This window comes from Panthera pardus, unplaced genomic scaffold (genome assembly GCF_024362965.1).
Source record: "Panthera pardus isolate Hobbes unplaced genomic scaffold, ASM2436296v1 HiC_scaffold_15, whole genome shotgun sequence".
NCBI classification, from domain to species: Eukaryota; Metazoa; Chordata; class Mammalia; order Carnivora; family Felidae; genus Panthera; species Panthera pardus.
The window spans coordinates 8,655,780-8,682,534 of record NW_026526710.1 but is presented as its reverse complement, the minus strand read 5'-3'; the positions used below and the strand labels follow the sequence as shown (position 1 = coordinate 8,682,534).

The 26,755-nt window shown below is 53.4% G+C and overlaps 1 long non-coding RNA gene across 1 annotated transcript; it reads left to right on the top strand.

Annotated features, from left to right (window-relative positions):
• The first annotated feature begins 5,627 nt into the window (after positions 1 to 5,627).
• Positions 5,628 to 9,706, top strand: LOC128777001 (uncharacterized). Its single transcript, XR_008422134.1, has 2 exons — positions 5,628 to 5,735; positions 8,940 to 9,706. It is a non-coding gene; the product is annotated as an uncharacterized LOC128777001 (long non-coding RNA).
• The last annotated feature ends 17,049 nt before the right edge of the window (positions 9,707 to 26,755 follow it).

Genomic DNA, 26,755 nt, shown 5'->3' with positions numbered 1-26,755 from the left:
GTGTGCGGCTTCTGAGAGCGCCGGGGGGCTGTCATCTACCTGCCCCGAAGGGCAGTGAGCACAGAGGGACACGTCCGGTGGGGGGGGCTCCATGCAGGGAAGCTGGGGTGGCCCTTGGTGGCACTGCCTCTCACGTTCCACCGGGGGGGGGGGGCTGGGAATGAAGACCTGGACACCGATGTGGCCTCCCCACTCTGGGTGTGCTCCCCACGGCAGGACGTGCCTCCTCCCCGGGGAGACAGCCTCTGTGAGGTCAGACTTTCGGGTGGCAGATACCGCTCGGTCCGGAAACTATTGCTTTGCTCTGGCCGCAGCAGCACAGCCACCGCGGGTGGGAGTTTAACTCCTCCGTCTACAGCAGATGGCCACGGGGGGGAAAGAGAGGAGGCCTCAGGACAAGCCACATGTGTCACTTCTGCCTCAGGAGCCACACAGGTCGCGGACCCACCCGCAGCCTAACTCCAAAGGGAACGGCCTCCCGTGCACCCGTGGAAAGGGAAAGGCTTGGGGGCCCTGCCTCACCTGTGCCGCTCACCCCAAACCTCTCCTACCCACTTCCTGTGTCCTGCCAGAGTCAGTCCGCCATGGCTCCTTGGGGACCAGCCCCCTGAACTAGAAGTTTTGACACGCCCCTCCCCCCGGTCCCCGTTCAGTGGGGATGCAGGGGCCAGACAGCTGCAGTACAGACTGCCACCTGGAAGAAGAGAGAGACGCACAGAAGCCACCGTGCTGCCAGTGAGGAGATACTCTGCTGGGCAGGTGGGCAGGTACCATGAAGCCGCCGTGCCCCCCACAGTGGGGGGAGGGGGTGGGGAGAGGGGTTGCTGCCGCCCCTCCTGCCCTCTGAGCCCAGTCCTCCCTGGTCACACCACTAGTGGGGGGAGGGGGCGCATCTTCCCTGGGAGCTGGGCAACTTGACCGAGTGCTTCCCGCCTGGTGCAGGTCTGGGGTCAGCCCCGGACGTCTTTCATTTTCCCAGCTCGTGATTCCTCTGGGAACGATTCCCTCGAACCCTTAGCAGATTACTCCCCTATCTGTGCCCGTGATCATAGTTCTTTGCCAGAACTTGCCAGCCTGTTCTGTTTTCTTGCCCGTGCCTATCTCTGCCCCCACCCCCTGGGTTAACGGCGGCCACTTGAGTCTGATATTAGCCACAATGGGTCAAGGTGTTTAACGAGCCTGCATGGCTCAAAGTGATCCATTCTCCTCCTCCTCTCATGCTGGGGGTCGCACAGAAGCAGTTCCCTTTTGGAACCTAGGAAGCCCCGGATTTCTGACCCCTGGTTCTCGCGTTTTCCGCTGAGCATCTTCCTCATGATGACCTTGCTGTAAGCGGCAAAGGGCAGTGGGCACACGCTATATTCTCTCTTCGGCTGCTTCCCCTAGACCAGATGCAGCACCCCAGTGGCTCCAAACGCTGCAAACGGTAAGCAAAGCCCCAAAAGCGGCCCTCGCGCCTCCCAGCCTCCGGCAAGGTGTTCCTTGCCACCTCACTGCCAGGCTGCCGCCGTGCGATTTAGGGTTTTTTTTCACAGCGGATTCCCCTTTCAAGCGTTTTAGTTTTGTGGGTGACGGGGGTGCAGGGGAGGGTGGGGATTTTTTTAAGTTTAAAGTTAGGCTAATGTTCCCATAGGAAATTCTTCCCCATTTGGCTGTGCAAAAAAAAAAAAAAAAAAAAAAGGATAATGATGGCAAGTTCTCTGGGGTTTGGAAAGACCTAAAGGCAAATCGTTCAGTGAACTTAGGAAAGGAAGTTGACAGAAAAAAAGGAAAGAAATTTGGGAGAGAACCAGCCGGGCAGCATGCATTCTAGAATCCTCCAGGGGCCAGAATTCCTAACTGCTTCCCTTAGAATGACACAGATCTTAACGGAAACTTTCGTAGTCCAGCCGCAGAAGTTGGAGCACTCTGAATGAAAGCTCGTTGTTTTGTGTGTGTGATTTCCTTGTCTCCAAAACCTGGTCCTCCCCCCAGGTTTTGGAATTCTCTAATACCACACCACTTAAACTATATGGTGATGTCCTCCCTCAGTCATGGCCCCAGGACAGAACATTGACTTCCCTCCTTCCTGCTAGGTTCTTTGGCTGGTCTCATTAAATTGACACAAGACAGATGAACAGGAGAAAAAATAGTAGTAAATGTAATTTCTTGCAGGAGCCCCTAGAAATAAGACACTCAGAGGAGTGCCCACGGCACGCAGCATTTGTGCCTTCTAGACAACCAGCACATCTGTGAAGAATCGAGGCCAAGGGGTTTGGGCGTGGGGCCGCAAATTAGTGGAGAAGCAGCCAGGGTGGTTTCCACAGCCTTCTCGGCCCCGAGTTCCCACCGGTGATAAGGACGCCTCTCTTTCTCCTGGCACGGGGCGGGAGTACCGTGCGCGAGGGAGAAGGATTTCCTGCTCTCAAGGGGACAAAGGAGGGTCAAAGTGCCCACCTTGCCCTGGCTGCACTTCAGTTCAAAATAATCAATAAGCCACAGTGACGTTTTTGGGGGTGGCCTGCCCTGAACCCCACCTGCTGTTCCCATGCAGAGGACTTGGCCCACAGGCTCTCCTACATCCCTCCCTGTACCCCCTTCCCCGGCTCTGCTCAGCCTTTTTTCCAGTATTGCCTCCCCACCCATCCCACGAACCTCAGACGAGTTTTTCCTCGTCACCTCCCCCATGAAATTGTTTTGCTGTCTCTTTTTTTAGGTGAATTTAGGTGAAATTCACATGACATAAAGTGAACCATTTTATTTTTTTTTAATGTTTATTTTTGAGAAAGAGAGAGAGTCTGAGTGGGGGAGGGGCAGAGAGAGAGGGAGACGCAGAATCCGAAGCAGGCTCCAGGCTCTGAGCTGTCAGCAGAGAGCCCGACATGGGGCTCGAACTCACAAACAGATCACGACCTGAGCTGAAATGGGATGCATAACCAACTGAGCCACGCGGGCGCCCCTGAAGTGAATCATTTAAAAATGCACAGCTCAGTGGCAGTTAGTACCCTCACAAAGTTGTGCGACCGCCGCCTCTGTGTAGATGAAAACACTCTCGCCACCTCAAAGTAAAGCCCTGTACCCCATTAAGCGACCACTCCCCATTCCTCCCTCCCCCCAGCGTCCCATCTACTTCCTGCTCTATGGATTTGCCTGTTCCAAACAGTTCATGAGGATGGGATCAGGCAGTACGTGATCTTTGGCGACTGGCTTCTTTCATTTAGCAGCGTTTTCACAGGCCGTCCACTCCGTAGCATGAATCAGTGTTCCAGTCCTAAGGCCGAATGATATTCCGTTGTGTGGACGCGCCACATTTTGTTTATCCATTCGGCTATTAATGGACCTTTGGGTTGTTTCCACTTTTGGACTCTTGGGAAGAGACCTGCCATGAGCCCTGAATGCGATGTTTAGTCTGCTTATGCACCATATGGACACCTGTGCTTTAAAATTTTTTAACGTTTATTTATTTTTGAGACAGAGACAGAGCAGAACGGGGGAGGGGCAGAGAGAGAGGGAGACACAGAATCGGAAGCAGGCTCCAGGCTCTGAGCCATCAGCCCAGAGCCCGATGCGGGGCTCGAACTCCCAGATCGTGAGATCGTGACCTGAGCTGAAGTCGGACGCTTAACCGACTGAGCCACCCAGGCGCCCCTGGACACCTGTGCTTTATACGTCCGGAGAGTAACGGCTTTTCATCCTCCCCAACAACCATTTGCCCTTCGGGGACAGTGTCGCCCCACTGTCGTCCCTCTCTGGGAGGTGGCACTGGGAAGAGCCTCTGTCTCCGTCTTCTAGCTGGTCCACCCCTGGTGTCTTGAGTGTCTTCATGGCACCCACCTTTGTGCCAGGAGCTCTGCCCGGAGAAGTGCCGTTTCTGCCATCTGCAACTGCTAACCCGTATATTCTAAAGAACTTTTGGGATCCCTGTTACCCGGTCTTTGCCCTGACTTGCCTCTTCTAAAAATGGGATGAAAACGGGGCGCGTGGCTGGCTCAGTCAGTGGTACATCAGACTCTGGATCCCAGGGCTGTGAGTTCAAGCCCTACCTTGGGCGTGGAGCCTACTTAAAAAAAAAAAATGAGATGAAAGAAAGTGCAGTTGTAAGACTTTCTGGGTAATGGCTACCTTTGTATGAAACTACTCCCAGGAGATTAGGAAATTTGAAAGCTAAAGGCCTCTGCTAGACCATTGTTCCTGACATTTTACAAAGAGAAATAATGAGGCCCGTGGAGGGTATAGGTGCCTTCGTCTGGCGGGTGGCTCAGATCAGGTACTCAAGCCTGAGCCTTTGGACTTGACTGCGGAGGAGTTTCTATTGCCCCCAAATTGCTTCCTCTGAGGGTTTTCTTGTCCTGCAGGGACACTTGCTAATAACATCATCCCTTACTATTTGGCATTCAAAACCTTGTTAAATTTCTCCCTTGCTAACTGCCGTGGCAACCTCCCCGCCAGCTTCCGCAGTCTCTTATTTCCCTCACACTCACTGTGACAGAGGATGAGAAAGCATTATTTATCCCTTATTGTCTGGGAAATTTGTCCTCTTGAAGTTTGGGGAAATCTTATTCAAAACCTGCAAAGACTTTTTTAAATTTTTTAAATGTTCACTTATTTCTGAAAGAGAGAGAGAGATAGAAAGACAGAGCATGAGCAGGGGAGGGGCAGAGAGAGAGAGGGAGACACAGAATCCAAAGCAGGCTCCAGGCTCTGGGCTGTCAGAGCCTGACGTGGGGCTCGAACCCACAGACCGCGAGATCATGACCCGAGCCAAAGTCGGACGCCTAACTGACTGAGCCACCCAGGCGCCCCAAAACCTGCGAAGACTTTTTATAGGCAGTTGCTTTTTTCCCCTCTGGCTTTATGGAAGTGTAACTGATCTCTGGAACTTAACTCATCTTGTGTAACCGTAACCTAAAATATGATTTCTCCTCAAGCAGGGGTCGCCGACTTCTCCTGGAAAGGGCCAGAGAGTAAGTATTTTTGGCTGAAATTTCAGGCCACACGATTACTCAGGCCTGCCCTTGTACCAGGAAAACAGCCATAGGCAATAGGTCAATGAGTGAGTGTGGCTTTGTGCCAATAAAACTTTATTGACAAAAACAGGCATGGGCTGGGGAAGGCCCACAGGCTGTAGGTTACTGACCCTACTGTACAATCTGCTTGACTATTTTCTTTAAAAAGAAGTCTACCAGAAGCAACATCAAAAGTTGAAAGAGGGTCAGGGCACCTGGCTGGCTTAGTCAGAAGCATGCAACTCTTGATATTGGGGTGGTGAATTCGAGCCCCATGTTGGGTATAGACATTACTAAAAAATAAATAAACTTTTTTAAAAAGTTGAAAAGGGTAATAGAAACCCACATACCCTGCACCAAGGTTCAACATTTACTATATTTTCTTTATTTCCCTTCTCTCTATACGTTTTCCCCCCTGACCCATGTGAAAGTGTCTCAGACAACCTGAGACTTCTCCCTAAATTCTTTGGTGTCTCTCTCCTAAGAACGAGGATGCTTTGCTCCCCAACCACAGTGCCGTGCATACGTAAGAAAGTTGCATCCTCAGTATAATGAGACTGGGTGTTGAGGACCAACCAGTGTTCCCACAGAATCTTACACCACTTGTGATTTCCCTGGAGCACCCTGGGGAGCACCTGGCCCCGTGGGTAGAAGTTGTTCAAGAGAAGCTGTTGAAAATCACTCACCAGGAAGTCTGTTTGCCCGAGGTGAGCCTGTGGCGTCCTGACAACAAGAGACCTGTGGTTTCAGGTAAGCTTCGGCTCTGAGATGTTCCTTGACGAGGGGCATAAAATTCAGCAGAAACAGGGTTGGTTTTTTTTTAAAACGTTTGCTAATTTAGCAGAGATATGTGGTCCCCCCCTTCTGCCCACAAAGGGATGGGTTGCTTACATTTTCCAGTCAAGGCTTAGCGGGAGCCCCCACATTTAGCACTGTCTGCCCAGAAGCTCTGCAGAACTCAAGGTAGCAGAGTTCTCTCATAAAGGCCCATACGCGACCTTGCGACTTTCTTCCTTAATTAGGTACCCTGAAGACCCTAATTCCATTGACTGCATTGGCTCTAAGAACAATGATTTGGGCCCAGGTATAAGAAAATAACCCATCTAGGGGCACCTGGGTGGCTCAGTCAGTTAAGCGTCCAGCTTCCGCTCAGGTCACGATCGCACAGTTTGTGAGTTCGAGCCCCACGTCGGGCTCTGTGCTGACAGCTCGGAGCCTGGAGCCTGCTTCAAATTCTGTGTCTCCCTCTCTCTCTGCCCCTCACCTGCTCACTCTCTCTTTCTCTCTCTCTTAAAAACAAATAGTTTTATTTTAAGTTAGGGCATTGGGAGGGTGGCGCCTGGATGGCTCAGTTAAGCATCGGACTCTTGATTTCAGCTCAGGTCATGATCTCAAGATTTGTGAGATTGAACTCCGTGTCAGGCTCTGTGCTGACAGCTCAGAGCCTGGAGCCTGCTTCGGATTCTGTTTGTCCCTGTCTCTGCCCCTTCCTTGCTCACGCTCTCTCTCTCTCTCTCTCTCTCTCTCAAAAATCCATAAACGTTAAAAAAAAATTTTTTTTAAGAAAATAACCCATCCAAACTCAACCTAAGAAGACCCTAATTCCATTGACTGCACTGGCTCTAAGAATAATGATTTGGGCTGAGGTATAAGAAAATAATCCATCCAAGGTCGGTCTGGGGGCTGTGCTTTATTTCTGGGTCTGGTTCTCAGCAATTCAATTTGCAGACACAGAGAACCTAATGGCCTCTCTTCTTCTGAGCCTGCCCATCGTGTGAATGAGCCAGTGATGTGCTGATGCATCGAAACGTTCGCATTCTTGCCTCTTACCCCTCCTGGGCCTTAAGCATCTACCCTTCTTGGCCCAGGCTGGATGCTTGGCCGTGGGTAGGGCTCCACCAACAGCCGTTTCCAGTTACATCTTCTACGAGCCCCTGTCTTCAAATGCTTACTTAACCCAACGCCCTCCACTTCTCCCCTCCCAGGCTGGGTGGGAGGGGGGGGTTGTTTTTCTGAGCCCTGGATGACAGAGATGTTCTTCCACAAATGCAGACTTGAAAGCATTCATCTGGAGAGGTCCAGCCCAGAGTCTTGTCAGGACTGGAGATACCACGGGCTGGGGCTCATCCAAGTCCCTTGGTCAAAGCGGATACTGTTCCCGAAACCTCCAGTTTTGCACGCTTGCAACCGGCTTCTCCGTTAGTGCTTGGCGTGGGCGGCTGGGCACAGGGCCGCCGTCCTCCTCCATTTCCGCCAGTCTGTTCATCTGCCTTTAGGGCCTGGACCTCATGATGTGGAAGACACAGTCAGCAGAGGTTTAGAACCAAATGGGACTCTCCTCTCACACCCGGAATAACCTGGTTCAGTGTGGGGGTGATTTAGACTCACAGTGGCCCGAGTTGTGTGCTGCCTTGGCTGTTTAGACCACACGTGGCTCTGAGAAGCAGGGGCTCATTCACCCCAGTCTGGCTGGCATGTTTCATGCCACTGGGCCGTGAAGCCGACTTCCCTTCTGCTGGGGCAGCAGGGGCGGGGCGAGACCTCAGTGGGATGTAAAACCGTGAGCTCCCAATGTCAGCATTCACACTTATTCCCATCTGTATCCACAGCGGCTGACACTGTGGCAGGAAAATGCTTCTAGAACATTAACTGAAGTCCCTTTACCTTCCCACAACAGATACTCTGCCCCAAAAGCACAAACATCCCATACTGTCCAAGCTCACACTCCTCGGAGCCTTGATTCTGTGCCAGAATAGAGTAGAACAAGGCAACCTCTTGTATAAAAGTACCTACAGGTGTCTGTGAAATTGTGACAAAATGTCCGAGAGTGTAGTTCGGGTGAGTTAGTTGAAGTCCCAGGGGTAGACTCAGGGCATGCCTTATGACCTGTGCCAAAGCTTGACTTACTCTTGTGCACATCATCGTTTTGCCTTTCCAGGCGGGGATTAGAAGCTGCCATCCAAAGGCGTTCGGAGGACCACCTGTTGATCTCTTGGTTTCTCAGGATGGTAACTCCTGCTCTATGTCTATGGGTGTGTTATTTATCGTCGGCTAAGATTCCCTCTACGTGTGTCAGGCCTTCCACCTTCCTTTGCTTGTAGTTTTCCACTGAAACTGTCGGGGCATTGTTTACCATCCAGCCTGGTTTCAGCCTCCTCTGGGGGCTGGGGGTGGACGTACCCCTGCACAACAGAAGGGCTGATTCCGGGTCTCAGGGGCTCAGGTTGTGACATGTGGAGCCGCCATCCCCAGGTAAGCCACAGAGCAGGGAGGCAGAGGTCTCCTAGCAGTGTTGTGCATGTGGTCATAGAGACAAACAGATGGTTCTGTGGTGAGGGCAGGCCAGGAGATCTGGGGCACCGGCTTTGTAGTTTCCTCTGGCCGTGATGGACTCTGCTACGTCACTGTCCAGGCAAGGTACATTCGGCATGAGTCACCCCCATCAGGCAGCGGCCCAAAACCATCAGCAGCACTAACCTTACCATCTCATTGGGCTCCTGGCACCCCGCGACCTGGCAAGGGAAGACTGTGCTGAGCAGGGAGCACCCAGAGAGCCAGAAAGGAGCGAGCCACCACGCAAGATGGCCCCGGTGTCCTGCCAGCTGGTCTCACACCCCAGGCTACGCCGTCCCCTCCCGGGAACCCGTGTTCCCATTTGGGAAGGAGAGAGAGGGAGACTGGGAATTTTCCATTTTCCCTCCCTGGGTGACTCAGAAGAAAACCAGATCTGTTCCCAGCTTGTTTTTAACTCCTTCTGTCATTTCTCTGGCGGAGCCTCACAGATCGAAGGCCGGGAGGACTTTGTTGGGCCCCACTCCACCTCCTGACCGTAACTTCTCCCCACGATCTGCTTCCGGATGCCTCTGCGGGGCCACCCGCTTGCCTGGGTGTGCCATCTCTCTGTCCTCATTTCATTAAAAAAATTCTTCTTAATATTCTTATTTATTTTTGAAGGAGAGAGACAGAGTGCGAGCAGAGGAGGGGCAGAGAGAGAGGGAGACGCAGAATCCGAAGCAGGCTCCAGGCTCCCAGCTGTCAGCACAGAGCCCGACAAGTGGCTTGAACCCGGGAACAGTGAGATCATGACCTGAGTCGAAGTCGGACGCTTCACCGACTGAGACACCTGGGGGCCCTGTATCCTCATTTCATTTTAGATGAAGACACTGCCACCCCTTGTGCCCCAGTGACACATGGGGTCCAGGAGGCCCTACTGCGAGGCTTTGGCCGCTCATTGCTGCGTCTGTTTGCGTGGATTTGGAACACACCTGGGCTGTCAGCACAGAACCCGACGCGGGGCTCGAACCCGCAAACCGTGAGATCATGACCTGAGCCAAAGTCGGACGCTCAACCCACGGAGCCACCCTGAAAAGATCCTTTGAGAAGGAAAAAGGAAGAAGCCATCCATTCCATGAGTTGCCCCCACACCTTTCCAGACACATAGACTCGAGTGATGGGTCATGTCTATTGTTTTCTCCTTTTGCGCGTGTCATCTTCCCAGAGGGCAGGCAGTCCTCCGAATTGTCAATAATGACGGGTAGCACGGCAAGGCCCAGACTGACAAATGTCTTCTGTAAAGGAAGGGCCGGATAGTAAATAATACAGGCTTTGCAGGCGTGATGGTCTCTGTTGCAACTGCTCAGCTCTGCTGTGGTACGAGGGAAACAGCCAGAGACCTAAACAAACAGGCATGGCCGTGTTCCAATAAAACTTTCTTTGCAAAACCGGGGGTCAGCCATGCTTTGTCGACACCTGCAATAATGCATGCTTAGTCAGTGGGACCGCTTCTAGTCCCTTCTGTCCCCAGATTATCTTCATGTGCTTAGCACCATGCCAAGGGGGTACGAGGCACTCAGGAGATAGTTGGCGGTTGGTGAAAAGTATATCACATGAAGCCAGGGATCTAGCAGGACCCCAGGGACAGCTTACTCCATCTTGGTTGCCTGTTCCATAGCTAGTTCTCCTTCATTCTTACAAAAAGAACCCAAACTTTGTTCTGGCAGCAAGGTACCTAGCTCTCCCAGTTAGATATGAACTAACTACAAGTGGTTAAAGCCAAGTTTGCCAGTGATTGGTCTGGGAGAGGGTGTGGGACTCAGCCTGACACACAATGCATCTGCACAGAGATATTGGTAAGATTTCGCTCCCTGATGAGAGGAGAAGCCTTTCCTTTCTGCCTCTCCTCCCATCCTGATCCGAATACCTATATTTTGAGAGGATGTGATGTCTGGAGCTGCTGCAGCCACATTACAGCCATGAGGGGAGAGCCCAAAGGATTGCAGAAATGCCAGCCCAGGGCCCCAACTTTGCTCAGCGTCTGTACCAACCCTGGAAATGCTCATCTCCAGCTTCTTAATAAGAGAGATAATATCTGCCTGTGATGTTTACACCAAACAAGTATTCTTTACTTAGAGCCTTAACAGGTCCTAAATAACCGAAATAACGCATCATTCTTATTATATACATAAATGCTCATTGGTACAAAGAGAAGGCAGCTTAATATGTTTCCTCCTACTGTGGCTACACAATCTTGAATGTCTCCCTGTTCACTTTCCAACCAAATGTGCAGAATCCCTGAGGAGAAGTTCCCTGTAGATACCAGGGAGACAGGGGCCTGAGGAGCCCCAGCTGGGGAGAGCCATCTGTCTCCTCATGTCAGTCTTAGAGAAGCCCAACTCACGTAATCCCTCTGCGTTTCGATCCAAGAACTAGCTGAACAAAGTATGGCGCGAGCCATGGGGGAGGTGGCAGAACATTCTCCCACAAGAACAGCCAGGGAAGAAAACTCCAGGGCTCTCTTCTGAGGGAACTGGAACAGGCGTGGGAATGTCCACCTCCCCATCGGGACGGCGGCCGCACCCCAAGAGCAGGAGTCCCTAATCTGACAGCCCACATTTGAAAAGTCACCAGGCGACCTTCAAAGGGACTCTTTCCTCGGACGATGAGCTGGTGGTTACGTCTCTCGGGGTTCTCCGCGGCAGGCACTCGGCCAGGTGGCCACTCACGCCCCGTGTCCCTGGCTCCTCAGCCGCCCCTGTGTGCGGCTGGTCTGCTCAGCCCCCCGTCCTGCCCTGGGGCTGGCGCTTCCCACCAGGCCAGCATCTCTGCTCTGCCTTTGCGTTCGCTAGGCATTCCGCGGACAGGAAGGAATCCCACGTCCCTGCAAGCCGAGGCTGGGGGAACAGCGCATATAAGGTGTCCTCACTGTCTTCGGTCACTAGGCACCATCACCTCCCTCACCTTCCTGGAGAAAGACCCTGAGACCAGGGGCTTTGGGCGTGGCCACTTGTGGGCAGTACATAAGTATTGCCCTCATAGCCAGCCCTTGATCGTTCATAGTAAATGGGGGGCGCCTGGCTGGCTTAGTCCGTAGAGCACGCGACTTGATCTCACGATCATGAGTTCAAGCCCCGTGATGGGCTTCGAGCTTACTTCAAAACAAAACAAAACAAAAAACAAAACCACCACCTGGCCTCTCTGGGTACGTTGTGTGGACCTAACACCCTGGGTTTCAAAGTCTGGTCCCTGGACCAGCTACATCAGCATCACCTGGGAACTTGTTAGAAATACAGGCTCTGGGGTGCCTGGCTGGCTCATTCAGAAGAGTGTGCAACTCTTGATCTCAGGGTTGTGAGTTTGAGCCCCACGCTGGGTGTAGAGATTGCTTAAAGATAAAATCTTGAAAAAAAAAAGAGAAGAGAAGAGAAAAAAGAAACGAAACACAGGCTCTTGGGCACCAGACCCACTGGATCAGGAACTCTGGGGCTGGAGCCCAAGATCTGTTTGCGAACAAGCCGCCCCCCAAGGGCTTGTGATGCACACTCAAGTTTGGGAACTGCTGAACAGTGAGCTCTTACGCACAAATGGTTTGAAGGCTGGGAACACTCTTTGTCAACTTGCTGTCTTGAAAGCCTTTTGTGAAAGGGGGTTCGGGACCTCTGTGTTGTTTTTTTCCAATTAATATTCTATTTCTTACAAACACAAATTCAAAACACAGTTCTTCCCTAAGATTTTGTGTTGAATTTATGAATCCATTTTGTTTATAAAATTGACTGCATTTTACAATCACTTCTTTTAAAAAAAAAATAATTCCCCTTAAATACTTTAAGTGCACTCATGAATTTAATATATTTGATTTCTTAAGCACTTTTCAAAACCTTCCAAGTACTTCATGAATTAAAAAAAAATTTTTTTTTTAATTTTAGAGAGAGAAATAGAGCACAAGTCGGGGAGAGGGGCAGAGGGAGAGAGAGAGAATCCCAAGCAGGGCTCAATCCCACGACCCCGAGATCATGACCTGAGCTGGAACCAAGAGTCAGATGCTCAACTGACTTAGCCACCCAGATGGCCCTCATGAATTCTTATACATCCACTAAGTTGAACTTTTGAATGTGGCAAATCTCCGTTCTCTTCAACAGTAACATCCTCTCTGCAAACTTACAACTTTCAAATTAAGAATCTGCCTCGATACAATGTGAATGTGCTTCACGCCACCGAAACGTGCGCTTAAAAGGGGTTAAGCAGGTCAGTTTTGTGTTCATGTGTGTTTCGCCACATTTAGGAAAGAAGATCTGGCCATACTGACGACTCCGTACATTTAAAATGGGAACCACAAAGCCTTCCTGTTTGAGGATGCCAAATTCTCTTCCATGTGTTAAGCACTGAAAATACAAAATATACGTAGGTTGCTTTCCATTATAAGATAGGATGAAAATAAAGACCAAGAACTATGGCTTTGCTTTAGTTTTTCATCTCCGTACTAAATAGTACAACCCGTCTGGGGAGTAAAGTCCTAAGAAAAGCGCCGTGCAATCCCAAGCAAGCTGATGCTCCCGGGAAGTACAGAAGTCTGCAAACTGCTCTTTGGCCAGGAGGAAGGAATTGATTTTTCCAGGGACCTCAGCTGAATCTTAATTGTAGTCACTATGCCAATGGAAGATTCCGGGTCCCCTTCACTCTCCATGTGGGGCTGTGGTCTCAAAGCCTAGATTCCCTGGGTCCGATGGCAGATACCCTAATTGACCCCCCCCTTGAATCTCCAGCCCCCGTTTTTTCTTCAGAGCTGCCGAACTGTGCCGTCTGCACGGCTTTCCTCCTGCACTGAATTCTTCGCACCTGCCAGGGTCACGACTCCTGCTGAGAACTTTCATCGCACCCTGCTGATGCTGCACCCTGCGGCCCTGATGATTGCGCACCCCAGGCTCCTCCTGGCTCTTACTCCTGTAGATTTCCAGAGAAGGAAGTGCGTGGTGGGAGTCAGGGACAGCAGAGAAGGATTTTCCAGAAAGGAGAACTGACAACCGGTCTTTGGAGAACGAGCCTCCAAGAGAAGGAAAGCTCGAGAGGTGAGGGGAACTCATTCGAGTCTGATAAGTGAAACAGCAGCTGGCCACACGGTTTCGTGGCCCACACCTCGTGAGCAGCCTTCGTCCCTGCTGAGCCCCCCTCTTCCATCGTCTGGTGGTAGCACGGGACTGGTAAGCCTGGAATGCGCAGAGCAAGGGCTCAGTGAGCCGGCCAGCCTGGAGGGGGCTGGGGAAGGGGCTGCTCCCCTCCCCTTGGGTCCTGTCACTCTGCTCTATGCCCGACTCCCTCCTGCCGCCAGCAAGAGGCACTGGCCTTTGCCGTGAATTCTACCCCGTGCGGTGCTCCATCACAAACATGGAAAAATGTGGGAAACGCCTGGATAAAGTCTCCAGATGGTGTTTCACCACGCAAAGTGAGCTAGTACGTAACGCCCCAGGGAGGGAGGGGGGTGGTGAGGGGAGGCAGCTGGAGAAGTAGCCTTGCTCCGATCCTCCTGGGCACCTGCTCCCTGGCGAGGACATCAGCAGAACCTTCGTGTCCATCGAGGGAGGTATTTACGCACACAATCGACCGATGCGAGTCGCCCGGGATCGGTGCCCAGGGCTCTAGGGACGTGCGGAGGAAGACGGGAACGTTCCAACCTTGGCGCATCTTGGAGGTCAGTTGGTCTTGCGGGAGGGTGGGGGTGGGGGGTGTCTGCTCTATCCAGGACGCCGAAGAGGGCGCCCCCCCTTTCAAAGTCCTCATGCTCCTCTGCAGAGTGGATGCTTTTATTATAAACCCATTCTATAGATGGAGAAACTGAGGCTCAGTGAGGGGCACTGAGTTGCCCAAGGTCTCAAGGGAAAAGAAACAGACGGTGGAGAGGGATGGTTCCCTCAGGTTCGGAGAGATGGGGAGTCCCCCCGCCCCACCCCACCCCCACACACTAGACTTGGTTCTGATTCCTCCTCATGCCCTAGGGGGCAACAGCACTTCATAATTGTGTGCTTCTGGCGGCAGAGACCCAGGTTCAAATTCGACTTCTGATACTAATTGAGCAAGTGTGGGCAAGTCGTTTAACCTGCAGGCCGGGGTCTCTGTTTCCTGTGGGTGAACAGAGAGAACAGTCCCTCCTCTGAAAGCACTTTCTCGTTCACCCCAGGAGCAACACGGGCCCTCAGAGAGCTCCCCTGTGCCACCCCAAGCACGCTGTGTGTGTGTGTGCCGTGTTTTGATTCCTGTCACCTGCACAACAGCCCGTGTCCTGGTTTCACAGATGCAGACACGGAGGCAAAGAGCAGCAAAGTGGCTTCTCGAGATCACCTGACCCGTGAGGGGCGGGGTCCGGATTTGAACCCGGGTCCTCGGCCCGACCAGAACTGCCTCCGACATCCCTCAACGCTCACTTAGCGCCCAGCACCGTACACGACCCACTCCCTGGGTAGCTGCTGGTACTGATGAGGTCTAGTTCCAGGAGGGCTGCATGGAAGTGGAAGCCAGCCTTCCGGATAGAGGAACAGTATTTACAAGGTTCGCCGGGGAGGGAGCAGGTGCCCCAGCTTCCAGATTCTCTGAACATCCTGCATAGAAGAAGCAAGTGCTTAAGCCGGTGGCACACTACAAGTTTCTAAGTTATTTATAAAGAGCCTGAAGTCTAGAAACTTCTAACAGGCGGAGGTGTGTTCTCCAGACTAAGAATAGCTGACGGGAGAGGCTTTCTGGTGACATCAGAGCACAGCAGCAGCTTGGGGGCGGGGCCGTGGTTTCCTCCAGCTTTGCAACATCTGCCCAGGAGGGCTCCACCGTCCCTCCAGAGAGGGCGTGACGAAGGGACAGGAAGGGGTCTGGTGATCCCGGGACAAGCAGGGTTTCCATCGGTCTGCGAGTTCCTTTTCTTTTTTTAAAATTTTTAATGTTTATTTATTAGAGAGACAGAGGGAATGAGTGGGGGAGGGGCAGAGAGAGAGAGGGAGGGAGACACAGAATCCGAAGCAGGCTCCGGGCTCCGAGCTCCGAGCTGTCAGCTCAGAGCCCGACGCAGGACTTGAACCCACAAACTGTGAGATCATGTCCTGAGCCGAAGTCAGACACTTAACCCACTGAGCCACCCAGGCGCCCCAGTCTGCGGGTTCCTAATGTGTCACTTCCCCCCTTCCTCACCGTCCTGCTGTTTGACCACCCTGCTGTTGGAGCAGAAGTCAGCAGGGGAGGGCACAGGCCAGGTCCTGGGATTTGGAACATAGGTGCCATCATCCTGCTCACCCCTGCCTCTCCATCCCTCAGTGGGGGGGCTTCTAACGGGAGCAGACCCCGGTCCCCCACCCCTGCCCACCACACCAGACACTTCTCAATGCACACTGAGTTTGGAACTTGCTCAGAGCGCCAGCAGGGTGACCCCTGACTTTTTCTGAAGTCAAAATAAATTCTGGGGCTAGAGTACAGAGATGAAGTCCTCCCAAGGCTAAATTGTGGTGCCCCCCCCCCCCCCCCCCCCCGCCAGGAGCTGTGAGCTCCTAGTGGAGGTTTTGGAGGAGTTGGGAGGGCTAGGGGGAGAGAAAGGAGAAGGGAACAGTTTAAACAAAACTCAAAACACTGTTTCAAATGATGTCTTGCTGTTTTCAGGCTCTGCCCGTTTGAGTTGATTCGTTATCCGCAAAGCTCTGCGCACCATACTTGATGGCCCCTGGGGGATTTTCGAGGATATTGGGGCTGCACGTGACGATTCTGACCTTGCACCCTGGCTCCACACAATCTAGCCCCCAAACCTCAATTTCCCCCTTTCACCGGTGTGGTTCTGCCTTCAAACATTCAGTTGGGGCTACATAAATCATCTTTTTTGTTTAATATGAATTGTTTTAAGTTTATTCATTTATTTTTGAGACACACACACACACACACACACACACACACACACGACACAAGTGGGGGAGGGACAGAGAGAGAGGGAGAGAGAGAATCCCCAGCAGGTTCCCACCATCAGCACAGAGCCGGATGCGGGGCTCAAATTCAAACCGTGAGATCACGACCTGAGCCGAAATCAAGAGTTAGTTATGACACTTAACCGACCGAGCCACCCGGGTGCCCCAACAAATCATCTTTAAAACTCGTGACACCTGACTTTCAGAGAGCCCAAAGCCTTCGCCTACACATTTTGCCTTCAAGGAAGGATAAAGGCAGATTTTCTTTCTTTCGTTTCTTTCTTCTTCTTCATTTTTTTTTTAACAAAGGACACACTGAAGCCAGAGAAGAGAAGCTACTTACCCAAGGTCGCACTGACAGCCTCCCCCAGATTACTCACGCTCCCTTTACCAGGATTGTCCCTACCGCCCGAGGACCCACATGTACCCTGAGTGGAAAGACAGGAGGCCACCTGTGGGGCGTCCCTGGTGCCCTGGCCACGCGCCCTCCAGGCTGATATGCCACTGGAGTCTCTGGGACACGGGGTTAATGAGCCACATCTTTCAGCACAGCTGGTGAGCAGCTGGTCCAAGGTCACACTACCAGAACTCACCAAGAGAATACTGATACGTGTGCACCCGTGCTACCAGGTGGCGGAGGAATGCCACCGCCACATTGACGCGATTTGTGACTCCCCACCCTGGCGGCCTCTTCAAAGCCACCAACCCCGGAGCCCCCACCCCCAGAGTTTCCGATTCCTTGCGCCCGCCCAGGACGCAGCCTGCCCCTGTTTGCTTTAGGAGCGCCCCAGGCGAGCCTAACTTGCAGCTTGGGGTGGAGACAGCATTTCTCAAACTCTCCTGTGTATTGGAATCATCTGGGAGGTTAAACTGCGGCCCTCTCCCACCCCAGCCTGATTTAATTGGGGCCGGGGGTGTGGCCTGGGCATTAGGGTCTTGAAATGCTCCCCCAGGTGATTCAAACGTGTGGCCCGGTTGGAGAACACGGTTCTGGTTCGTTCTGCATCCGGACTCTTGGCCCCACCCCTGATCCCCTACAGACAGGGCTGCCCTGCCCTTGCAGAGTCCTCCCGAAAGAGACTTCGATCCCGTGTTGCTGCTCATATATAGATAAGCGTCTCCAGAAAACTCTGTTCTCGGCTTCTGAATGTCAAGAAGAAGTCAATCCGAAGCAGTAAGTCTTCTGGCTGCCCCTCCCTGAACAGGAAATAACACTCAGCATGAGTGGCATGAAAACGTGCCCCATTCTACTGTGCTTTGTGGGCAGAGACAGAGGGAAGGGGGCCTTTGCTGTAAGCCAACCGCCAGGCCTCACCACTCATCTCTGCGGGGTGGGGGGTGGGGGGGGGGAGGTCCTGGTTCATCAGCCCTCAAGTGCACACTGCAGGATCTGAGCGCACCAAGGGCTGTCTCCCTTGTGCCCTTGAATCGTGCCCTGGCCTGACTGAGGTCCCCAGGGAGGGATGCCTCCTTCTGGATGCCCCGGCTCCCGGGACCCTTCCCAACACACACACTCCGTTCCTGTTGACCTGCAAGCCCACGGGGACCCACCGCAGTGCTCGATTCGTTGCTGTCTGCACCAGCCTCCCTCTCCCCGGAAATCCACAGGCCCTCTCTTCACCCTGTAGCATTTGGTCTCTGGGCTTGGGGCCCAGGCTTGACAAGATCCAGGAGGCATGGCCTCTTTGGCCCTTCCTATCTTACTCCCTCCTTCTGTGGGGCTTAGCCTGGCCCCAGGGGATGAGCCCCAGCGTCCTCCTCATCACAAGCTGCACACAGCTTCTTCCCTCTGCACACTCCCCCCAGTGCACACGTGCCAGCTGGTGCAGGGAGCCTGCCCTCTGCCAGTCCCCACCTAGAGGCAGCCAGGACAGGCAGCTGGTTGGCCCCGGGCTAGCCCAGAGACCTGCCCGAGGCTGAGCACCCTCCATGCGCCAGCACGGTGTGAGCACTTCATGTGAAGTCTCCGGTACCCATTTCACAGATGGGGACCAACGGTTCCCCAGGCAAGTCGTGGCCTGAGGCCGAAAACAAGATTTGAACCATATCTCCAACCCCACCCCAACCTCTGCAGCAGAGGCTCCCAAATTTGAGAGTACATAAAAATCAGCCCAGTAGGTCCCAGGAGCCTGCACCTCTGTACAAGAATGCAGGAGACCCTGACATAAATGGCCCGGGGACCAGCCCTCCCCTCACCCTGCTCTGAGTCTCAGGGCCTCTTCTGGGCCCAGCCAGGGTTGTCCTTGCTGCATGACCTTGACCTCTCTGAGCTTCCTGTCCTGGGAAAATGAGAGCACTGAGCTAACCAATTGCAGGGAGCTTTTTCAGTTCTGCTTCGAGCCCTCCAGCTTGGCTCCCATCCAGCGTGACGGAGGGAAGAGAGAGGGGGCTCTCTTTCGGGCTTTCTCCCGGCAGGCCCCTCTGCCAGGTCAAAACGCTGACCCCTGCCCAGGATTTGCACCTGCCTCCACACCCAGTGGGACTGAGAAGCCTCCAGGCCACGTCCCTTCCCCACCCACCCACCCCCTGGAGTCTCAGGCACAGAGGAAGCCTCCCCAGCCTAAAGGACCTCCTGCCTTTCCCTCACACTCACATCCTTCCTTTTCATGAGGCAGGAGAGCCGGATCTGGTTCCCATCTCTGCTCTCCGCAGCCAGCCCCAGGAGAGGTCTAAGAGACAGCCCAGAGTGGACATCTGGGAAGGGCGCCCGGTCAGCTGGAGCAGGCCCTGAGCTCTGCTGAGTCAACACGGGGAGCGGGAGGCCCTGGGCCCACCTCCTACCCCCACCTCCGCGCCCGCCCGCGCCCTCCGCCGCCAGCTGCCCTAATGGTAGGTGCCTGCTGCGTCCTCTCCCAAGTAAGCCCCAAATTATTGACTGCGCCGATTCCGAACCCCAACGTGTATTTATCATCCTGCCTTCCAGGCGCTCAGCTGGGGTCTTGCTTGAACACGCAGCAGCAGCCGTCCTGGAGGGAAGGGGAGGAGGGAGGGAGAGAGGGCGGTGGGAGGTGGCGAGATGCTAAGACTGAGCGGGTGGCAGAATCCCAGCCCGTGTCCTGCCCTGCCGGTCAGCTCGTGGTCCCCGAGATGGCTGCCCTGCCACCTACCAGCACACTGGAGGTGGGGACCTGCCTGAGGGCCAGGCAGCCGAGGGGACAGTCAGTCTTGGTAGAAGGTGTACCAGAGCCCAGTTTTCTTCACCGTCTGTACCTGTTTGCAGCCACAGAGGTGGGCTTTTGGGAAGGGTCTCTCTCCCTGCACCCGAATGTGGAGTCTGTTCCCACAGGGGCCCGGGGACAGTGAGGATGTGAGAAGCCAGTGTCTCAGTCCCCAGCGCAGTCTTGGACCCCCAACCCGCACACCTTTCCTGAAAGGATTTGGGGAAGTGCCCGAAGGGGTCTCGTGGGAGCACAGTCATGTCTGCATCCTGCCCCAGACGTTTGGGGACGGTGCAAGGCTTCGTGTGTGTGGTCCCCAGGTGACCTGCATCAGAAACAGCTGGGGCCCTCGTTAAAAATGCAGATTCCTGGGCCACGCCCTTTATGTAACGCTGAGGCACAAAACCATTTAAGAACCATCCATGTGGCGGCCAAGAGCTTGGACTCTCCAAGCCCTGAGTTCCTCGTGCTTATAATGGGGACGGAGAGGAGTGAGGAATGCAGATCCCACGTGTTGTCATAGGATCCAGAGGTAAATACAATAAAGGGCTTAGCCCTCGGTGAAGGGCATCGCCTGGGTCGTTACTCAGTAGCGCAGTGAAATTATGGCCAACTGATTCAGCAGAGGCAAGAAGTGGATTTTCCATTTTCTTCCCTCTTTTGCCAGCTCTGTCACCTGGCTGGCAGGTCACAGAAGAGTCTCAGTGGAGACCCCAGCAAGACGTGTCACTGGTTCATGCGCCAGGGTCTCGGACCCACCGGGGCCTCGCTTACAGAGCACGTGAACTTGAGCATGCGATTTGAGCCCTATGAGCCTCAGTTTCCACGTCTACAAAATGGGAATGCTAGATTGCCAAACCCCCCGTCATTCGGCTGCAGTGGCTGAGTGAGATTCTTTAAGGAAAGCCATGCCGATACTCAAGTGTTCCTCAATGGATGGATGAAGAGAGAAAATGCGGTACACCCGCACAACGCTGTATTCCCCGGCAACTAAAAGGAGTGCCATGCTGCCCCCTGCCACAAAGCGACGACCCTTGAAACCATCCCGCTAAGTGAAAGAAGCCAGACACAGAAGGTCACATATTACAGACTCCACTTACATGAAATGTCCAGAAGAGGCAAATCCATAGAGACGGGAGAGTAATTGGTGGTTGTCTGGGGTCAGAGAGAATGGGTGACCGAGGGGTGACAGGTTAAGGGTGTGGGGTTTCTTTGGGGGACAGCGCAAATGTTCTAAAATTGATTATAGCGATGGTTGCCCAACTCTTTGGAGATACCGAAAACCGCTGAATTGTATGGTCTAAACGGGGAGTTGTCTGGTATGTGGATGACATCTCGATATAGCCAGTACCGAAAATAAAAGGCCACCGGTATCAGAATCACCTGGAGTTCTCATTTCACATGCATTCCTCGGCCTGCTGAGTCTGGACCGTGCAGGGGGCCCAGGAATCTGAATTTCAGCAAGAGCACCAGGTGATGTGCATGCACACAGAATCTAAAGAGCCATCCCCCTGGGAAGACAGTCTGGTCAAGGCTGGTTCCCTCGGCACTGGGGTATTTGCAGGTGCAAACCCACGCTCCGGTAATTTCCTAAGGCTGTTGTAACAGATGACCCCAAACTTGATGGCTGGCAGCAACACAAATGTCTTGACCCACAGTTCTGGAGGTCAGAAGTCGGGAACGGGCCTCACTGGGCTGCCATTGCCGTCAGCAGGGCTGTGTTCCTTTCTGGAGCCTCTGGGGAAGGATCCGTTTCCTTGCATTTTCCAGCTTCCGGAGGCCGCCTGCACCCCTCTGCTTGCGGACCCTTCCTCCGATCCAAAGCTAGCGATGCCTAGTGGACGTCACTCTTGACCCTGACCCCCTCCTGGCTTCCTCTTTCACATGCAAAGACCCTCGTGATTCTGTTGGGCCCACCCGCATGGTCCAGGATAACCTCCCTGTCTCCGGGTCGGCTGGCGTGCTCACAGGTTCCAGGGATAAGAACGTGGACGCCTTTGGGGGCCGTGATTCTGCCTTCCATACAGTCCTGCTGCTCAGTGTGTAGGATGCCTCTCCACACAGCACAGATCCTGAGTAAATCAAAGCAGTGCCATTTGGAGCCCCCACGGGGTGGCTGCATTCGGGTCTGAGAAGCAGTCCTACCAGACCCTCCCACACACTGATGATGACTCTCTCTGCAAAGCCTGCCGCGCCGCTCGATGTGAATCGATGGCGACAGCGAAGTTAAAATAGATTCTGGGCCCCTGCCACCTCTTTCTGCTTCTCCGGTGAGCCTGTTTCTCGGACAACAGGGCCGTTTGACGCCCATCCAGGGACAGGCTTCCATCTGCCCCCTGCAAACTCCGGCAATAGGTCACTATTTATAATTATATAAATGAGAGAAGGCCGCCCTCCCCAAAGAGCCCCTGTCTCCTATTTTTAGGCAGCTGGCCCTCCCTCCCATGGAGCTGCATCCCTCTGTGGTCCGGGCTGTGGGCTCCAGCTACGGGTTAGGTTGGAGATGCTGGGGGCAGCCCGGGAGGATGGCGGGCGTGAAGGATCCGGGAAACTTGGCCACCCGGAAGGATCCTTATCCCAGGCAGTCGAGAGGACATGATTTTCCAGCTCGGGGGGGGGGGGGGGAGTCTCGGAGATGAAGAGAGGGAGCAATTGCTTGCAAAATGCTCTTCGAGACTGCAAATGATTTAACAAGTGGAGGTAAGACCAAAGTTCGAGCGCGAGTTCCGTTTAATTGTCTCACGGGGTATTGCAGGGAGGAGAGCGATGGAGAGACAGAAGAGTCAGCCTGGCTACAAGGTCCTGCTCTTGTCCCCCAAGAAAGGGAATGGCCAGGTGTGGAGGCCTTGTTCCGTGTCAGCCGTTCCCCTTGCTGAGTCCTCTCGAGAAAGATGGGGCTGTGGACCCCTTCTACTGATGAGGACATCAAGGTTCAGAGGGTAAAGCAGGCAACCCTTGGGGCACATAACCAGGAATGCCAGAGCCGTTGCGGGGGATCCGATGCCTGTCTGCTAGAACACGCTGTCGCCCAAGGTTCACCTAAAAGATTAGGGTGCCTCGGGCAAGAAAGGATTGTTTAAAAGATAACCAAAAGGGCAACTTTAATTCAAAAGACAGATTGGGGGTGGGGGCGCCTGAGTGGCTCAGTTGATTGAGCCTCAGACTTCAGTTCAGGTCATGATCTCATGGTTCATGGGTTTGAGCCCCGCATCGGGCTCTGCACTGACAGCTGGGAGCCTGGACCCTGCTTGGGATTCTGTGTCTCCCTCCCTCTCTGCCCCTCCCCTGCTTGCACTCCGTCTCATTCTCTATCTCAAAAATAAATAAACATAAGAAAAAAAGGGCAGATTGGGGATGATTCTTCTCTGATTCCATTCATGAGACCAGCAGGAGCCTTAATGAGCTTAAGAGAAAAACTGCCCGTGTTAGAGACTAGACGTGGGTGTGGGCACCTGCAGGGATCCCCTCCCTTCCCGCCTCAACATATTTTATGGGAGCATCACTAATCCTTACTTGTTTGAAGTGGTTTAGATGTGCTCTTCTCTAAGTCCGAGGCTAAGCCAGGTGGCACTTGTATTCCCTGTAAATTTCTTAGAGCAGGGGCCTGAAGATCAAGGCATTTTGTTTGCTCCCAGAACATTGTGGAGCCTTGGGAGCACCCCTAAGTGATTAGAGGGAAAAGGAATCGACACAGATGAATGATAGGAACTGCCATTTATCCAGCTTCACACCTGCATTCTGATTCTGGTTTACCATACATTCTGAATACCTTGGTTTTCCCATCAATAAAATGGGCATGTGTTAGGTGCCCCTCCTCCAGACTCCCACAGCAGCTGGTATCCATTAGCTGTACTGGGATGGTCTGTTTATACCTCTTTCCTTCCTGACTCCGGGATCCTCCAAGGTCAGGAACTGGCTCCTTTACTGTAGTATTTAAGGAGCACCTGGGTGGCTCAGTCGGTTAAGCATCTGACTCGGTTTTGGCTCAGGTCATGATCCCACAGTTCTTGGGTTCGAGTCCTCGTGTTGGACTCCATAGCTGGCAGCACAGAGCCTGCTTGGGATTCTCTCTCTCTCTCTCTCTCTCTCTCTCTCTCTCTCTGCCCCTCTCCACTTGAGCTGTGTCTGTCTCTCTCAAAATAAATAAACTTAAAAAAAAAAAATTCCTGGCACTCAAAGCAGATGAACGAGGGCCCCTGGCTGGCTCAGCCAGAATAGCGTGCGACTCTTGATCTCAGGGTCCTGGCTTCCAGCCTCATGTTGGGCGTAGAGATTACTAAATAAATAAACTTAAAAAAAATAACGAATGAACCTATGAATAATGGTCTACCGTGTGGTGGTGCTGCAGTGGGCTCAGACCGGCTTGCAAGATGGAATCGTCAGACGTTCAGGAATTTTGCAAGCCCCTTGTCAAACTATTGGTAGCTTGAAATTGATGGAATATTTACACCACGGATATGGGCAAATGCTACAAAGTAGGGCGTCCCCAGCTTTACCTGCATACCACTAGATAGCGCTTCCCCCGTCAGGCACTGTTTTAAGCCCTTTCAAATACCCACGTTTCGCCCTCACGCCACCCGGAGGAAGGCACCATTATTATTGCCATTTTACAGATGGGGAAACTGAGGCCCAGGGAGGGGAAGTCACTTGCGCACATATGGTCTGGGAGCCTTCCCTAACGGGAAGGTGGGAGAGCCGCAGGAATATCATCCTTGAAGTCTCTGGGCACCGCTGTCCTTTGTGGACTCACAGTTCCCAGCCATTCTAATCTCGGCCACCCGTTTTAATCAGCTCCTCGGGGAGAAGAGAGGCAGTTGCCTGGTGACCGAAGTGTTTTCCAGCCCCCGGAAGGGCACGCCGTGTAAAGCAAACCTAAAGATCCCCACACGGGGTGCCCCTTTTGCAGGGCTCCAGATGCAATCAGCCGAGCCAGACCCCACGCGAGGCTCCAGACCTCCTTCCTGCTCTGACGCCACCAGAGCCACTGCTAGGATGGAATTAAAGCCGTGACGCCCTAGAACAGGCAGCAGCAGGCTTCGTGTGGGGGAGAGCCCATGCTGCGTTCGTGCATCACCGCCAGAGCAGGGGGGCAAGGCCCAGGCCCCCCACACCTCACAGATACAGCTGTCCACCCAGTGTGTGCCTCCGGCCTGCCCATTTGGGCTCGCAGCTGGGGCTAGTCCTGGATTCCCCGAAGCTCGGCTTAAGGGATGACAAGAGTCTTTCCAGGAACCATTCTGGCTTGAACATTCCGGATCTTTCCTGGCCTAAGTCAGCCCGTGCTTGACCCCTCTGCCTTGTCACCTCCTGTGTGTCTGTCTGCCCATTCCTCCAGGAGTTCCTTAGGAGCCAAAGGGTGACTCCTGATTGTTCCTGGTTTGTGGCCCCAGGACCCAGCCAGGGGTTGCAACACGTCAGGGTTTCAATAAATGTGAAATGGATGAATGAACGAACACTTGGCCTTGGCCTCTCCACCTTCCTGCTGCCACAAGGAACTCCTGAGTATCTCCCCAAGGCTTGCAGTCAGGAATAAATACCCCCCCCCTGGTCATCATGTCCCAGGCCCCCCCTCCTCCAGCTCCCTGCTGGCTCCTGAAGGTGGCTTGTTGGCAACAGACCCAGGAGGGCGGAGGGAGGCCTTGAGGAGGCCTCTCAGAGGAGGTGATGTTTACACTGAGATCTGAAGAGGAAGCCCCAGCTGTAGGAAGAGGGAGGGGAAGGGACAAGTGCCAGGACTCATCTAGGAGCTGACAGGAGCCAGTGGGGCTTGGGGTGACCGTGTAGACAGGTCATAGAGTGAAGACAGACATCCCACACGCTGGGGCCTCTTGGTATCACTGAGGGGCAGAGCAGAGCCATGCCCCCCCCCCACCCGACTGCCCCAGAGCTTTCTTCCCCACCCACCTGCACTGTCTCTAGCTCTGGGAGCAGCTATGCCGAGGGGGCGGAGGTGCGGTCCTGAAAATGCTATTTTCTGTGTCTTCAGCAGAAAGCCCCATCATTTAACCCTTGGATAATTTAATATAATAAAATTCCAGGAACTGGTATTTTACTTTATTCCAAACTTTGTTTACTTATTTTAAAAAAATTTTAATGTTTATTTATTTTTGAGAGAGAGACAGAGCGTGAGCGGGGGAGGGACAGAGAGAGAGAGGGAGACACAGAATCCAAAGCAGGCTCCAGGCTCTGAGCTGTCAGCACAGAGCCCAACGCAGGGCTCCAGGGCTCGAATGTACAAATCATAAGATCATGACCTGAGCCGAAGTAGGACGCTTCGCTGCTTAACCAACTGAACCACCAGGTGCCCCTAAAGTTTATTTATTTATGTTGAGAGAGAGAGAAAGAGGGAGAGCAGGGGAGGGGCAGAGAGAGAAGGAGACACAAAATCCCAAGCAGGCTCTGTGCTACCAGCACAGAGCCTGAGGATGTGAGGCTCAGACTCACGAACCATGAGATCATGACCTGAGCCGGAATCAGGAGTCCAGTGCTCAATCGACTGAGCCACCCAGGTGCCCCAGGAACAGGTACTTTTTTTTTTTTTTTTTTTTTTTTTAGGAACGGGTATTTTAAATGAGAATAAAATTGTGTCCCGCAATTGTGGGTAATTCCGAAGGGGCCCTAGAACCCCTTTCCTGGTCCTGAGGCCAATCTGGATTTCTAGATTCCTTCTTGCCTTGAAATGCAAACTCTGGGTCCCGTTAACTCCGACCAGCTGATGCCCCACAGCCAACACTCCCCCAGCTTGGCTATCTCGGCACTGCCCAAGAGTGCTTTGGAAACGCAGATTCCAGGTAACGGGCATCTGGATCTTCACCTAGGAGGGGGGTCCCTTTCCTTCTTTCCGCAGCTCTGGCTGGTTGCAGGACACTGCCCCCTCCCCCCACCCCAGGGCTGTGACTCTCACTTTGGACCTGTGATTGGGACGAATGGGCAGTGCCCTCCCCAGTGCCCTGTGAAGCTGCTGTAGGTGGGCCCGTCTAGGTCTTTGTGAGCACCTACACTGTCACAGAGCCTGGCATCCGGGACATACACCAAGTACGTGCTGAACATTGACGGCCACATCACCAAGCACTGTGGAGCGCAATGGCCTGGCCTTGAGACCTAGAAGATGCTGACTTTGAATTTCTGCCCTGGCTGTGTGGCCTTTCTGAGAATCGGTTCCTCCCTTGTAAGATGGATGTGATTCCACAGCAACTGCCTTGTGCTTCGTCCGTCCCATGCCAGGCCCTTCTGATAGACCTGTCATTGACTGTCATCGTCCCCATTTTAACTAGAAGGAATCAGGGTCAAACAGGTGGCAGGACTAGCCCAGGTCATCCAGGCTGACCACAGCATCCGATTCCTTAAACCAATTTAAAGCAAAACTTCTCCCAGGAGGCTCAGGGACCACCCTCATTACATTCTCTCT